Source organism: Pterocles gutturalis, unplaced genomic scaffold (genome assembly GCF_000699245.1).
Source record: "Pterocles gutturalis isolate BGI_N339 unplaced genomic scaffold, ASM69924v1 scaffold18307, whole genome shotgun sequence".
Taxonomy (NCBI): domain Eukaryota; kingdom Metazoa; phylum Chordata; class Aves; order Pterocliformes; family Pteroclidae; genus Pterocles; species Pterocles gutturalis.
In genome coordinates this window covers 54,167-69,911 of record NW_010113309.1, presented here as the reverse complement: position 1 = coordinate 69,911, position 15,745 = coordinate 54,167, and the positions used below count along the sequence as shown (strand labels likewise).

General features: G+C 46.6%; 1 protein-coding gene across 1 annotated transcript in view; it reads left to right on the top strand.

The window, feature by feature from the left end:
* Nucleotides 1-10,625: 10,625 nt before the first annotated feature.
* Nucleotides 10,626-15,745, top strand: part of TSPAN18 (tetraspanin 18) — a 51,728-nt gene continuing 46,608 nt past the window's right edge. The window contains exon 1 of the mRNA XM_010074450.1: nucleotides 10,626-10,668. The gene's annotated coding sequence lies outside the window, so the exon portion shown is untranslated. The remainder of the gene's footprint in view (nucleotides 10,669-15,745) is intronic.

Here is a 15,745-nt window from a genome sequence, read left to right as displayed (position 1 = left end):
AATTAAGTTTGTATTTTGATATATAGGTCACACAATAGTATTTCTGCTTCTTGACTAAATGTGTATAATTCATAGGATCTAGCTTCTTGCATGAATATTTGCATTGGATTACAGAATTCTTATTCTGAAGCCGTTCTTTAACATTCGTTTAAAAATAATTGTTTCAGTTTCTGCTGATAATCTTATTTACAAGAGTATTTATGGAAATGCTAATACACAGTGGACGTTACCCTAAATGAACAGATTTGCTCTAAAGCTTCAGCTATGCACTCAGCTGCATTTTTATTACTTTAACTGTGTTTGCACATCTTCTTTCTATGATATTAAAATATCAGTCTTTATCGTGCTTAATTTTTCCCCCGTGTGAGATGAAGCAATTACATGGAAAAGATCCACGTCTCCATTGTTAACAGTTAGAAACATTTCCCATGGAAGCTGCATCTAGTGACCTCCATCCTCAGTGCTGGCTGCCCCCTGCCTTATGTGTGCCCTTCCATCTGATTTTAAAAGATTTTTCCTGTTCTATGTTCCTAGAACCCCACAGCTCTGTTTAAATCTGCAGTACCATGAATGTCAAATCAATAGATAAATAAAATCCAACGCTCTAACTGGACGAGCCCAAGCTATCAAAGGAGCAATAGTCCCAGTCTTTGTTCTGTGTTCTCGCAGATCCCTTTCTCCCTTACCCTCCCCGACTGCCCCTCCTGCTCCGGAGAGAGGCGATAAAAAGACTGCAAGTGTTGGAGGCATTTCAGTCCAAGGATTGCATTGCAGAGCAATGCAGAGATCGTGTTTGAAATTCTTTTCTACATTTCTAGAATAACAGTGAGAAGCATGTTCTCTTGGTGTTCCGAGATAAGGGAAAACTGCCCTTGAAGAAGTATCCAAAATATAAAGTTCCATTTCTGTTTCTTAGCACAGGGACCATTTTGAAAACACTTCTTTTTTTTTTTTTTTCTCATATTCAGATAACCACAGCGCAAGGCATGGTGAGCCTGGCCTCTCTGGATTCCGTTTGCTGTGCTTCCCTACCCCTCTCCCTGGCCCCTGGGGCTCAGGAGAGCGTTTATTCCAAATGAATGTTTAATGTCTGCCTTGAAGAGCTACTTGTCTGGCTGGGATTGTCTGGTTGCGGTGCTCTGGAAACAGCCGCACGCGGAGAAGGGCCCCGTGGAGCCTTATCTGGGCATGGAGAGGTGCTCTTGCGTCTGGTGGCGGTTTTTAGCGAGGGCTTTCTCGTCGTATGGGTCGGCGGTTCATTTGGCAGGGGAGAACTTGGTGAGGAGATGACACTGGTTGTTTTGTTGGACTTTCCTCATTGCCAGAGAGCTCCTGGTACAGGAGGCTGGCTGAGGGTGAGCTCTAGGACAGGGTGGTGGAAGGAGATCCCTGGGGCAGAGCAGGACGGCATGGCAGCCGTTCAAAAGAGGTACTTGCTTGTGCCTTGGAAGAGGTCTGATGCTTTGCCTGGATGGTCTGGAGCGGTGTAGAGTGCTGAGAAACCTCTCAAAGGCTACAACTAATCAGTACTGCTTGATGTGCATCAGTGCCAAAGAGCAAGGTTTCACAGCCTCCCAAGCTTCGTCTGTTCTCCTCGTTGTTGGGCTCACTTCCAACGTGCCAGAAAACATTTCTCAGCTGGTGGAAATTATTTTTTCATGGTCCCAGCTTGAGCTGTGTGCAGGCTGCTGTATCTTGCCAACTGGTAGAAGGGCAACGAAGCTGGTGAAGGGGCTGGAGCACAGGGCGAGCACAGGTCTGATGAGGAGCGGCTGAGGGAACTGGGGGTGTTTAGTCTGGAGAAGAGGAGGCTGAGAGGAGACCTTGTCACTCTCTACAACTGCCTGAAAGGAGGGTGCAGTGAGGGGGGTGCTGGGCTCTGCTCTAAAGTAACAAGTGATGGGACAAGAGGGAACAGCCTCAAGTTGTACCAGGGGAGGTTTAGGCTGGATATTAGAAAAAATGTCTTCACTGCAAGAGTGATCAGGCATTGGAACAGGCTGCCCAGGGCAGTGGTGGAGTCACCATCCCTGGAGGGGTTCAAGAAATGTGTAGGTGTGGTGCTTCGGGACATGGGTTAGTGGGTTAGGTGATGTTGGGTTGATGGTTGGACTTGATGGTCCTTGAGGTCTTCTCCAACCTTAATAATTCTATGATTCTATGGTATCTGGACATGAGAGCCGACTTAAGTGATCATGGATTATAAGCAGCAACTTCCACGAGGTGAGTCAAAGGGAGCAAAGGTTTCCCCTTGGAGGAGCTGTCTTCAGCTTATCACAGGTAGGAGCTGCTTTCTGAGGGCCTTTAAACACCTAACTCCATCCAAAATGATGGTACCCGACTGGAGCAGGTCATGCGCTACCAGCAGCTACACCACGTGCTGGGAGCCTTCTTGTGTGCTTGTGTGCCCAAGAGTCCAAAACAAATGATGCAGCAGAGAGTTTGCGTGCAGTTGATAGTTTCCTGATGCAATTCCTGCCTAATTAGCTGGGATGCTGCCTTCTCTAGGCTCTTGTGGAATGGGGCAGTCAAAAGCTAAGCGCTAGTGAAAACTCCTGTGGTTGACTTCAAGGCCAACAGGCTGATTTTAATTCACACCGTCTTACTCAAACTCTTTTACGATAACATTGGTCTTTTTTATTTCCCCCCTCTCAATCTCACTGTTTCTTTTCTGGTGCAAAATGCTGAAGTGCAGATCCGCCATTTGTTGAAACGATGAAAAAATTTGAAGCTGAAATGTTAGGTCAGGCAGAAGGTAAGGCCGTGTATTCGGTTTCAAGACATGCCTTTGCAGGCAGCTTTGTGCAGAAAAGCAGAACGCGCAGGCTTAGTTGGAAAGAATAGCCCCTGCGATGGCGAAGGGTGTTTGTGGTCCCATTTTCCGGAGGAAAGCAGGGAGTCAGAAGCCTTCTCTGTTGCTCATGCTGATAAAAAGTTGCCTTTGGGCTTCCACAGCATAACCAGGCTCCAAAAGCAATGTAGACAGTACTCCTCCAAAAGGGTATTCTCTGACAACAGAGTGTTTTTATAACATAAAAGGTTGTCTCACGTTTCAATAACTGTATTAATAAAGCGAGGAAGTGATGCTCCTTTGCTGATGCACTGTGGCAGTGAGCCGAAGAGCTTTCAGTCCACTCTGTTCTACTATAATTTTGCTGAATGTCACAAAGTACAAAATGGCTTTAAGGTGCTTGTACAACTGAGCCTTCGCTGAGGAAAAAATTGTCTCATCTCTACATTTCTACCACGTGCTGGAATTGCTAATACATTTACTGGTAGTCACGTTTCTTTTGGACCATTGAAAAGTTTTGACCATTTTTACATTGCATTCCGGAAAACAGTCTGTTAGATTTGCTCTTTCCTGAAGGATTGGTGATTAGAAGTTATTTCTTTTTTTTTTTTCTTTTTTTTTTTCTTTTTTTTTTTTTTTTATTTTGAACATACAGGAAGTAGAAGGTAAAAAGAAAAAAAAACCATAGCTCTTAAAATATCACCATTTTCTCTTTTTGTTTTCTGGGAGAAGAAGAAAAGAATGGATGTATCCCTTTGCCTGGTGATGACTTGGAGTTCTTCCTTATCTCCCGCTGCTGTTTGTTTGGCTGAGTCTGTACCTTCTTCATCTTTCTGTGATGAATAGGTGCCTTTCTGTTTTGCAGACAGTGTAAACCCTTTTGAGATTGATGTTGTTAATAGTATTTATGTTCTGGCATCTGATTCTTGGTACTTGAAAATCTAGTAGCTGTTTCTGTAGGGCTCGGCTCCTCATTTACTACAGTTTTCTCCCATGAACAGCCCCGCTGCACCGTATAATTTTCCAACCAAGTCAGTGAATCTGTTCTTCCGTGTGTGGTATGTGTCTTTGCTGGCTTGCATGTTCCAAGAAAGTCACCTCTAGAGCTGCTCTAGTTTAACTGACTCGGACAGGAGTTGTGTTTGCACTGTACCTTCCCATGGTAGCCTTTATTCAGAGGTTGAGTTTGGTAATTTGCAAAAAAAATCAAATCTTTATTGTGGTTTATTTGCACCTGTGCACAGCTAGAGCCACCTCAGGTTCTCTGAAGCCTTCTTCGGTTAAGAGCAGCAGCAGGTTGGGCACCGAGTGGCAGAGGTTAGGATGGGCAAGGAGACCTGACCTGCCCAGCGGGGAAAGCACAGAAGGATAGAAGGGAAGACTGTGGTTTTCTCCATGTCCTGTAAAATCATCTTCCTCTTCTCTTTGCACTTAGCAACCTGATTTCATGTGCTGATCACAAGATTAATTAGTCTGGAGGGCTGAAGCCTTTGAGCCACGCGCTGGATGTTTGGGACGTGATGAAAATGCCAAGATGCGCGGTATGCGATAGCTTTGTTCCTGAGGTCAGGGGGACTTCGGCAGAGCTGCAGGCACTGCAGTGGAATTTTGCGAGCTTTTACTCTTCATTTCAAGAGGATAATGGAACAGCTTTGCATATCCTGTTCCATAACTGGCCGTGGTTTTCTCCTTGGCCTTTTACCATTTGATTATTGGTTTCTGTGTGTTTTTTCTTCTCAAAGTACTGCTGCTAAGTCCTTTAAAATGATGGTGTTTTTCAAGAAAAACAGTCGGGTCTTAAGTGGCATTTTTCGGAGGGGTGGGGGGAATCTGGAGTTTGTTTAAAGGAAGAGGATCTGAAGAAGATAAAGTGGAGATATCAGCTCTGCAGAGCTGATGATGCATTCCAAAGGAGAATTGGAAGAGCTATAAACCCCATGAAGTGCAGTGCTCTAACATGAGCTTTTTCCCTGAGAAATCTTTGGAAGGACCAGAGTCACACACACATATTACACATAGACCTCTGCAACACGCAAGAGTAGCTTGGGATCTAACACTGCATGAAGAAGCCCATGGCTCATGGAACAAGCAAATGACACTAAATTCCCTGAGTGGGAATCAAAGCCTTTCCAGACTCACCCCACGAGCAGCAGATGCTTGGATTGGTAACAGACACATACCCTCACTGTGCGCATACGGTGCGTGCTGCCTTGGGTTTCATCTGTTTGCTTTCCACCCTCGGATGCTTCTGTAATTCTGGGACCATCCTGCCCAAAGGTGTCGATGTGTCTGCTCAGGTGAATCTGAGGAAAGATGCACAAGAGGCAGATGAGAGCCCTTAGACAAGTATGATATGAAAGAGCTGGGTTGTCACAGCTAATGGAGTGACAGCTTGAGCACCCAAGTGCGGTGCCGCAGCATCCCAGGGATCAGCCAGCCTTTTACCCCAGGGATGGGCAGAGAGCAGCACCAGCAGCAGACTGAAATTAACAGCTCAAGCTGACAGAAAGCATTATTGCCAAGTCAAACAAGAAAGAAAATCTTGAAAAACAGTTAGGCTGTTGTTTACACGCTACAGATATTTCAAACCGAAGAGAAACTAAGGAAGCAGTGGTTCTTGTTAAAAGATGATGTAAAATGATTGAAATTGTTATTAATAATGCAAATGCTTCTGTTAGGTAACCTGCTTCCTCGGAGTAGGTAATTTAATCTTATTGCTCAGGGAGTGCCATTGGTTTCTTTTTCCAATAGGTTCAGGGCACAGAGGGCATTTGGATTAATGAGAGGCAGAGATGGTGAGAAAATACTCCATTATCCTTAGCCTTTGGTAAGCCTGGGTAATTAGTGAAACCTTTGCAAGAAGGATCTTTCATTTCAGTGTAATTTCAAAATAATTCTCTCATCTGGTAGGGATATCATCTGTGTTGATTGATAACACATAGGTAACAGGTGGAACATCTGCTTCAGAGGATTTGGTATATGAAAAACCCGCATGAAACAGCACATACCAGCGTTGGCTGTTCATTTCAAAGGGGGGACATTGGCCTGTTTGGGGTAGGTTTTGGGTGCCAGCTGAGAATTCCTTGTGCTCATCGACATCAGAATCCCTACGCCTCCCCCCCGTCCCCAACAATGAGAAGCACATCAATAGGTTGTGGACTTTGCTTTTGAGGGTGAACTTGACAAGCTGGAAAAAAAATGTCTTTCAAGAAAATACAGGAGAACAAGAAAGGAAAAAAAACCAGTGATCTTCATACTGAGACTGGCTTCCTGTCTGATCCTTACCACCAGTATCTCTCTGGATTTCTACTTCCCATCTGTAACAAGGGAAATATTAGTATTTCCCTTTTTTTCCTGCTTTTTGCCTGTTTAGGCAGCGAGCTCTCTGGGCAGGGGGCTCTCTCATGCTGTGCACAGTAAAAAGCTTTGTTCTTGGAGCCTCGTGGGACTTGCGATACGAATAGTCACAAAGAAGCAGGAAGATGTCCAAGCAAATTCCTTTTCCACAGTAGCCAGGAAAGCTGATGCATTTCTGGCATGTCAGTAGCTTGGCACAGTTGGGTGTGATGCTCAGTGGGTTCCGTGGCTTCTCGGTGGTAGTGATCCCCCATTGCGGTGGCTACCATGAATGCGTCACTGCTTGCCATTCGTGTCATTGACCCCTCATCAGGTCATTTTTCCATTGCAGAGAACAGGAAATCTATATAATTCTATATAATTCCATATAATCATATATACGATCTACATTATTTTGTTAGAATTGAATAGTGCTTGTGAGTGTTAACGGTGAAGCAGCCAGCAGGTGGGGAGGTGAAGGAGGTGGATTTGGATGTTGTGACCTACAGTCTCCCTGGGCATAATTTCTGTGGGGAAAAAAAAAAAGTTTTTCTGCTAGAGAGGTGCGTTCCTTCCGTTTTCAGGCATTGTGGCGATACTGTTCAGCAGAGTCTGGTCTGCAACTAGAGCTGGATCCGCTGCTGCTGGGATACAAAATGCCGATGAGCCCATATAAAGCTGTTAATGTCTGCGGGAGGTTTTTCAGTCCTCATTACCAACCTGATAGAAAGATAATTCCTCAGCTGCTTTTCCAACCTGTGGGATTTTACCCACTTAATTAATTTTCTTTCTTGTTAAAGAGGATCTCTTTTGATGCACAAGGAGCTGCGCCTGACTCTTCTCATGTCTGTATCAAAGGCACCGAGGCCCCAGAAGCTGGGGGGGCGAGCCCTGGGGGCAGCATGCCTGCGGAGGCTGACTTTGGAAACATTTGCTTTCTGTGCTGAGGGCAAGCTCCTGGGGGGGACCCCGCTTCCCTTCCCCACTCCCCCCCATCCCCCTTGTGCCACCTCTCAGCAACAGAATGGAAGCTTGGGACGTGACCACAGGATAGCAGACTGCATGCTGAATGCCTGCTGAGAGTTAAAATGTTCAACCTTCCAGCGTGTCAGCGAGCTGTCTGTGTAAATAAATACACATATCAAACAATAAGCAGATGCCTTTTTAACATGCACCGTTTCAGGCTGAGATACTCCTTTCTGGTGTGGCTCATCCCAGCATCTGTCAAGCTCACGCCAAATCCACAGCTCCCTTTCGGTTGTAGTTAATGCTCAGAGGTTTGTGTTGGGGTAAGTGTAAAATATAATGAGGAATTGGCTCGTTTTACATCTGCTTTGGTGTTACTGGTGATGTATAAAATGTTAAATGGGAAAGCCTTGTGTTCCTCCTGATCTCTGTGTCAGTATATAGTGCAAACTCTTGTTCCTTATGCTTGATTGAGTGGCTTTATACAAGCACGTGTATGATTGTAGAGGTATACAAGGAGGGGGGGGAAAAAAAGTCATTTCCAAAATATACCACCATGGGGGCCCCAAAGCAAACGAGCATTGGAGTGGGGAGGAAACTGTGAGGAGGGTTGGAATTAAAATAAAGATCTATTAAGCTTAATTCCAGCAGAGTCTCTTAAATCAAACCGCACTCAGGAGCCACGGAGGCTGAAGCCCCAAGGGGGTATCTTGGCGCGGTGTTGTGGAAGGGACACCCATGTGCTGCTCAGCTGGGTCAGATCGTGTCTGGTCCCAAGTCTTGCCTCTGATAGCAGCCAGCCGTGATTAGAGAGAATGGGAGACCAGGGCAACTAACCAGAAGAAATTCAATGCTAAGCTTTTGTTTATTTGTGTTTTCATATTAAAAACGGATTGAGCCCAGATGACCTATCATCTCCTGGCTCTACTCCTCTTTGGAAAATTCACCTCCAGGGCTGAAGGAGTGTTGGAGCCCGTGGTGCTGCTGTCCCCCTCTGTCCCTCTGCATCAGCCTCCAAGGAGGTGCCTGGCTTTTGTTGTCCTTATTCACCTTTCACATGCACTGCTGCTTTTGCTCTAATAGGGTAGAAAGGAATCACGTTAAAAAAAATAAAATCAGACTGTTTATGCAGGCAACAAGTCTTGAAGACAGCTTAGAGAAAGGAGAGAATGTTCCTGCTGCCTGAGGTGCTCTCAGTTGGATAAGATAAAAACAAAGTTGGGGAGGGGGAGAAGCATCATCCTCCACTGGAGAGGAGGGTTTAGATGACCTGAGATATCTTCTGTTTCTTAATGTTCCTTGAATGGAGATGATTGAAATCTCTCATCCGAGCAAGTATGCACAGAAGACAAAACAGAGTATTAGATAAGTATATTAGAGCTGTCTGCTCCTGCTCGCATCAGCTGGAACCGGAGCAGGGAATGAATGGGTTTTGCCTGCGTGGACAGGACTGTTCTTCCATAACGGAAAGGGAAAATTGGTACTAAAAATGCCATTGAATCCGATTTTTGATGACTTTCACTACACCTGCCTGTGACACTTTCCATCTTGTGGTTTCAGAGCACTTTACAAACCTGAATAAATTAATTTTTTTTTTTTTTCCCTCTCACTGTCTCCAAAGGCTGGTGGGGGGCTGTTACAGGGTTGCTTTCACGTCTGAAAGGACTAGGACTGTGTTCAGTGGGATGGGTTTCTCTTGGGCAGCTGACCCTCTGTCCTGTGCAGAAGTAGATGTGTTTTCTACATGTGAGCACTTGCATTTCTCAAATCCTGCTCCCCTCCTGTGCCTGTGACGTCTTCTCCAGAGTGACAGAGGAGGGCAGCTTGAGGTGTCCGGCTGCAGCCCCATCTCGGTGTGTTACAGGGCTGCTGGGTGGAGTTGCTGTGGAAGGACCTTCTCTGCCAGCGTTTCGTCTTGACCCTGGAGGAGTGACTAAGCGCTGTGACGTGGGGGGGCACCGATGCCCCCCGATGCTGCGTGGGGACAGTTGGCATTGGCTTTGGGATGCTGGAGGGGCTGGGCAGGGCGGGTTTGGTTTCGAAAGAAAGCAAAGCAGCAAGGGAGACTGGGCAGGAGAAGTAATACTCTGAAATGGATTTGCGTGGCGCCAGCTTTGTATCTGAATCGGAGCTGTCAGGGAGAATGAGATGCAGGCTTGGTGCTGTTCTCCAGAGAGAAGCCCTTACGGAGTGATCGCTCTGTTAAGTGCTGGCTCCACCTCTCTGCCCCAGGTCTAGCTGACCTCTGCTGACAAGATCTGGTGTGATCCCTCCTCTCTTCACGCTGGCCTTTTTCTGCTTTTCTCCAGGCTCCAATTTATCTTCTTTTACTTGATTATTGCTTTCACAAACTGGGCGTCTCCCGCTGGACTCTTCTCCTCTTGGCTCTCTTGCTGTCTTCATCCCAGCCTTGCCTGCCTCTCAGCTCCATCACCTTGCCCTCTTTTTCATCCTCAGTCTTTTCTGGCTCCCTCCATTCAGCATACAGCTGTACTCCAACATCTCCCCAGTGCGTGAACGTGTGTGGGATGTGTGTGCAGGTTTGTTGCATACAGCACAGGAACGGATGTGTGTGTGTCTTAAACATTTATCCACCTGTCCTGGGTTCAGCTGGGACAGAGTTAACTTTCTTCACAGTAGCTGGCAAGAGGCTGTGTTTTGGATTTGTGCTGAGAAGAAAGCCGATCACAGTGATGTTTACAGCTGCTGCCAGGACAGTCAAGGACTTTCCAGCATCTCTGCTGTGCCCGTGTCTGCAGGGGCAGGAGAAGCTGGGAGGGAGCACAGCCCGGTTGCTAGCCTGGGATTTGATCTTGGGTTTGGGATTGAGACCCAAAGTGGCCAATGGTCTGTTCCATACCATGCACGTCATGCCCAGTGTATAGGTGAGGGCCCTCTGTAAGCTCATCCCTTTTTGTTCCAGATCACTTCTTGCTCCAGGTCAACTCTCGGGGTGGTCCCTCTCCCAGGGCCTTCTCCCTCAGTCAGCTCTCTGTCTGGGATGCTCCGTCTCTTATCTCCATTCTGGGATTGTGGTTTCGGGACTCTCCCTGCTCCGGGATCATTAGCTGGGAATGGGCTGAGCCTTGGTCATCGGGTGGGGGGGCAGTATCACTGTGTGTCGCTCATTTGGATATTTGTATATACTATTGTTTTCAACAGTATTGCAGTTTAGTTCTTAAATTGTTCTTATCTCAACCCGTGAGTCTCTTTTCCCTTCACCCCTTTAATTCTCTCCCCCATCCCTGGGAGGGTGAGTGAGCAGCTGTGTGGGTTTGGCTCCCAGCCCAGGGTAAACCCGTCACACTACCTTTGTTTTTTTCACGTACTACCCAATCCTCTGTTCTGGGACTTGCCGTAGTGGGGCTCCCAACATCTCTTCCTCCAGTGTGGAGGTATGTCTCTTACAGATTTTCCATTGCTGTTTCTGGCAGGTTGACCAGCCTGGATCACGGCGCTCGGGACCTGAAGCAAGGAACCTGGCTGGTGCGTGTTTAGCACGACCCAGCTTCTGGAAGGAGAAGGAGTGTTCCTCTGCGGGCCTGTCCCCTCCAAGCAGCACACAGGTAACACAGGCAGTGCTCCCGCTGCTCAGGCTGGGCGGCTGCCGGGCTCTGGGCACGCTGCAGAGGGGCTTTTCAATTCATTTGGCTCAAGAGAGGCTTTGTCGCTTCTGCTTGCCGTGGCTGTAGGGGTGAAACCTTACATTTACAGCACGGGGAGTGGTTTTCAGCAAAAATGGAGTTTTGGAGGATCAAGGCTGCTTATGTGGTTGAGATAAACAGAGGCTGAATGTGTGGGACGGGTACGCTGAAAAAGGAAAAATGTTATGTATGAGATATTAGTGAAACAATACTTAGACCTCTTGTTCTAGCATCACTTTATATTTAAAATTACCTGAATTTAAACAGAAAGCTTTTTAATAAAAGGAATGAAAAAGTATATGTTGGGGGGAAGGGGTTAAGTAAGAAAATAAATTTAATAATTTCATTTTCAACTAGGCAAGATGTTTCAGGTCATACAAAAGTGAAAAAAACAAAACCAAAACAAACCAGAAAAGCCTTGCAGCTCTAATCGCTATGACTCATGGAAACCAGATCTAGAAGAGATGAGGCCCTTCAGTCTGAACCCTTAATCCTCTACTAGTATGCGACATCGTTCCCAGCAGCGTCTACCAGTCCTGTTCTAAATGATGGGATTTTCCCTTGTCCCCCTGGGACACTACTGCACAGTCTAATAGAATTAATCTGCTTACTTCTCTTTCAACCCCTGACCGCTGCAGATGCAATTAGTCGTAGGTGATGGGAGGATTCTGTTTCCTACGCTGTGTTACGAAGGCTTAGGGCTGTCTTGCCTTAAACCAGACATCAGTTGCAAGCGTGTCTGCAGGAGCGTGGCTTCTCTGTCAGTACTCGTTACAGCCCCATAAACATCCCTGAACTGACGAGTTCTCAGACTCGCAGGAGCTTTGCTACAATCGTAATTCAGGATCTGGTAAGGCCCAGACTAATGTATTTGAATGCCTGTGAGAAAGATGGTGTGATTGGAAATGAAAGTGAAATGCGAAGTCATATGCTGCTTGTGCTAGAGGCTCTCGGAGGCAATTTACTTTTGTTCCTGGAGTGCTCTCTGGCCTCATTTTTGCCTTCTCTCTTGGACAGTTTGGTAGGAACTATATGAAGTAGCTTTTTGCTGTGCGTGGTGCTGCTGTGGAGGTACCATTGCACCTTCCAGGCTTGTCTTAGATGAATATTCTGGGCTTCTGCTGATGTTTGCTGAAAGGCTCCAGTCAAATCACCAGATGAACATAAAGTCATGTCAATTGGTGCTGGAAAATCATAGCTGGTCTTGTTTAGTCTGCCTCCACTTAAAGTGGAGCTTCCTTCTGTGGCATTTCACCCGTGTTTGGAAAAGTTTTAGCAGCAAGAACTGTCACTCAGTTGCTAAAGCGCGTGGATGGAGTTTCAGCCTGTTCACGCCTGGAGACTGTGGCAGCAGCCGCTCTGTGCAAAGCCTTTCTGTGCACCCTTGGGTTCACCCACTCCCAGAGTGAACTGCAAACACATCCCACTCCAGGAGGCGGCTGCAGTGCAACTGCTGTTGGATGAGGCTGCAATGTGAAGCGGGGCCAGGGGTCCTGAAAATCTGCGCACGTGCCAGCCTTCCCTGTGGTGGCACTAGGGCAGGAGGTCCCAATCCTGTTCCTCCTCCTTCCCGACAAATCCCTGTCTCTAGTGTGCCACAGCTCACCCCGAGTGTCTCCTCAAACAGCCTACATCTGAACTGCACCACTGGTCCAGTGTTTCATTAGCGAGATAAGTTAATTAAGCCTGTTAAAATTTGTCTAGATGGCCTGCGTGTGTCAGATCAGTGAGAATCTTGCTGCTTGCTTTTATTTTAAGAGCTCTGCGTTAGCTGGGGCGGCGGTGAAGCAAAAGGCATGCTTTAAATACAGATGCTGGTGATGGTCCTTTCAAAAACTGCATTTCGCTAGCTGGGAGCTATTGACCCCTTTCAGTGCAGTCACAAAGAAATCCAAGAGAAAATGGAGGGTGAGGGCCAGCAGGGAATATATATAGATAATTTTTTTCCCCCAAGTCATCTTCTTCCTCCACCCCCTGCAAGGCTGGCTGTATGAGGAAATGGCATCGTGCTGCATTCTTTCTAAAAATTGATTTTTTATCATTGCGGGTTTTTTTTGGTTTTTTGGTTTTGTTTTTTTTTTTTTCCCTTGCTGAAAGTTATTCTGCTTTTGTGGGAGATCTGGGCAAAAGGAAGGTGGTAGGCTGCAGTATGCATATATACTTTCTTGGACTGTGCAAAGGATCATGCTTTGGTTCTGGTATCACAGTTGAGGGAGGCAGGCAAAGCAGCAATAGAAAATGAGGTTCATCTACTACGAAGGGACCAGAGGATGTGGCTGTGCATTCTCCTGCATCCTGAACTCAGTAATAATCCCCTCACCTTTTTATTTTTCTTGATTACGAGGATGCTCCCAGGGTGTTCCCTCCCAGATTGTCCCTATTTCAGTGATTGAAATTTTAAGGGGTGAAAATCTCTTTCCACCAGAACTTTATGATTTGTGATGGAGAGCTGGGACAAAACCAGTGCTGCTGAACTGGGGCTTCCGTTCCTCCCCATTGCCTGAAAACGTGGCTTGTGAGATGGCGCTAGTCCTCATGGCGCTGTGTTAGGTGAGGACGTGGGGCTGCAGAGACCTGAACCTCCTGCTCTCAGCTTGGATCAGTAACTGGGATACAGTCGTTAGCGGTGCTGCCTGTAGTTGCCATCAATTCTGACTCCCTGTAGTGCCCTGTTCATTCTCCCTGTGAAAATCTGTTCAGCAACTGACAATTTTTGCAAACTTCCTAAAAATAAAAGCAGGCAAGAAACCACTCCCTGTTAGAAACAGCAGCAGCAAACTTTGGGGTTCCTTTGCCATGAACGTGTCTGTGTTGTGCTGAAGTGTGATTACAGAAGTGGAAAAAAGGAAAATACTTTTTATAAACATTTTTTCCCCCTGAAAATTTTTTGATAATATTATGTTGTTGTTGCTGTTATTGTATTGGCAATACACACTTTTTTCGTTGTTAAAATGTTGAACAGTTGGACAACTTTTAAGGAAATTGCAATTTTTTAAAAATGGAGGAAGGACTTTGAAAAAAGTTCATTGTTTTTTATAAAAACCTGGAAATGGAGGCCACATTGAGCAAAGGAAGCAGATGTGAGGCTTTGAGCGACCTGGTCTAGTGGAGGGTGTCCCTGCCCATGGCAGGGGGGTTGGATGATCTTTAAGGTCCCTTCCAACTCAAACCATTCTGTGATTCTATGATTCTATTCCATCATATTGAGAAAGTTCTAATTTTCTTTAGAGCATGAGTTAAAATGCTTGGAGACGCTGTGCTACCCTCCTATCTCTGCAAAATGAGTCTCCAAGAGAATCTTCCCGTAGGATATGTTGTGCTTATGCTGGAGACACAATTGTGAAAGCCTCCTGGGCTCTACTAAGATGCTTGGATTTGCACCAGTATGGCAGGGGAACGCCCTCACGTAGCTTTTTCTTCCCGAAAGAGAATTAGTTGCCTCCCCAGCGCAGTCCGCTGTGCTGTCAAGAGGAGATATCGCTCACAGCGAGCGGTGTGGAACGGCGCGATGCCCCATGTGCTCGCTTCTCAGATTATCAATGAAGCGGCTAACGACTTCTGACACGTACATGGCTGTTGCTGAACGTCTGAGTTAACATCAAGCAGATAAATGGGATGCTCCTCACCCGACAGCTATTGTTTCAAGCTCTCGGGGTGCTTGGAACGCCGCTTGGGATCTGGGCTGGAGTAGCAGGAGGTTTCATCTCTTCATTTCTGCTGCCAGAGGTGCCGTGAGCTGATTCACCAGGCTGTGGGTGGCTGCTGGCGATGGGGTGCGTGTTTGCTGCTTCTGTCTCTTGGGGGTCTGGAGGTGACACAAATAGCCAGAGGTGACTCTGACAGAGGTGGATGGACCTTCTGGGAGGTATTGCCCCCGAGACTCGGAGTTGTGGATGGACCTTCTGGGAGGTATTGCCCCTGAGACTTGGAGTCGATGCTTCTGATGTTAACCATGGCGCACGTGCGGACTGGTTGTGGCGATGCGTGTTTTCCGATGGAGCCAGGACCTTGTGTGACATGTAAATGATAACAGAATCATACAATCACAGACTCACAGCACGGTTTGGGCTGGAAGGGAGCATGGAGGCCAGCTGGTCCAACCCCTGCAGTGAGCAGGGACACCTTCCACTCCATCAGGCTGCCCAGAGCCCCGTCCAACCTGACCTGGAGTGTTTCCAGGGACGGGGCACCTACCACCTCTCTGGGCAACCTGTATCCAGGAGGAGGAAATAAATTGTCATTAGAAATGTCTCCCTCAGTTCCTAGCACCCAGTTCTAATGCTACAGCTTTTTTTCGCCTGAGTGTATCACAGGTGAAGGGAAAAGAGGGTTTACCCAATGTGAGCGGGCAGGAAAGCCAAGCTGCCTTTCATCGCCGTGCCGAGTCCTGGGGTGGGGTGGCTGAGATGGTGTCACTTGGGACGGCAGCAGAGGCTTTGAATGCTGATGTTGAGACCTACAGAAGTACATTTGCTTTTGATTTGTGAATTTTGAAAAATAGCGAGGGGACTTAGTTTAAGAGCTGCTGGAATTATTCTCTCGCTGTAGAGATTTCTCAGGAAGCAGATATGTAAGGGGGGTGCATGTGCATGTATTTGAAGCTTTTTTTTTCCCTCGGGCTTATGAGTAGGAGCTGGGATGAGTGTAAGGTGATAAGTATTAAAATCAGTAATAAGGATAGTATTACCCTATAAGTACTGAAGTGGGTTTGGGGAGTTTTGCGTTCAATTACTAGCCGGCATTCTGACAGCGGGAAGTACCTTGAATCCTGGCTGCCTTTGTTCCCCATCTGCGTCGGGATGGTAATACAGCTGGTAAGTTTTCTCTTCTAGAAAAATGGGATAGAAATATTTTTAATTTTGTGCAAAAACTGGCTTTGTGAAACGTGGCGTTCCTTTTCAGAGAAACCTGAGGATGAGAAAGGTTTCATTCTGGATAGTTGAAAGGTTTCATTCTGGAGGGTTTATCTTCATTTTCTTTTTCCCTGTTGTTCCTCCTTTCTGTAACA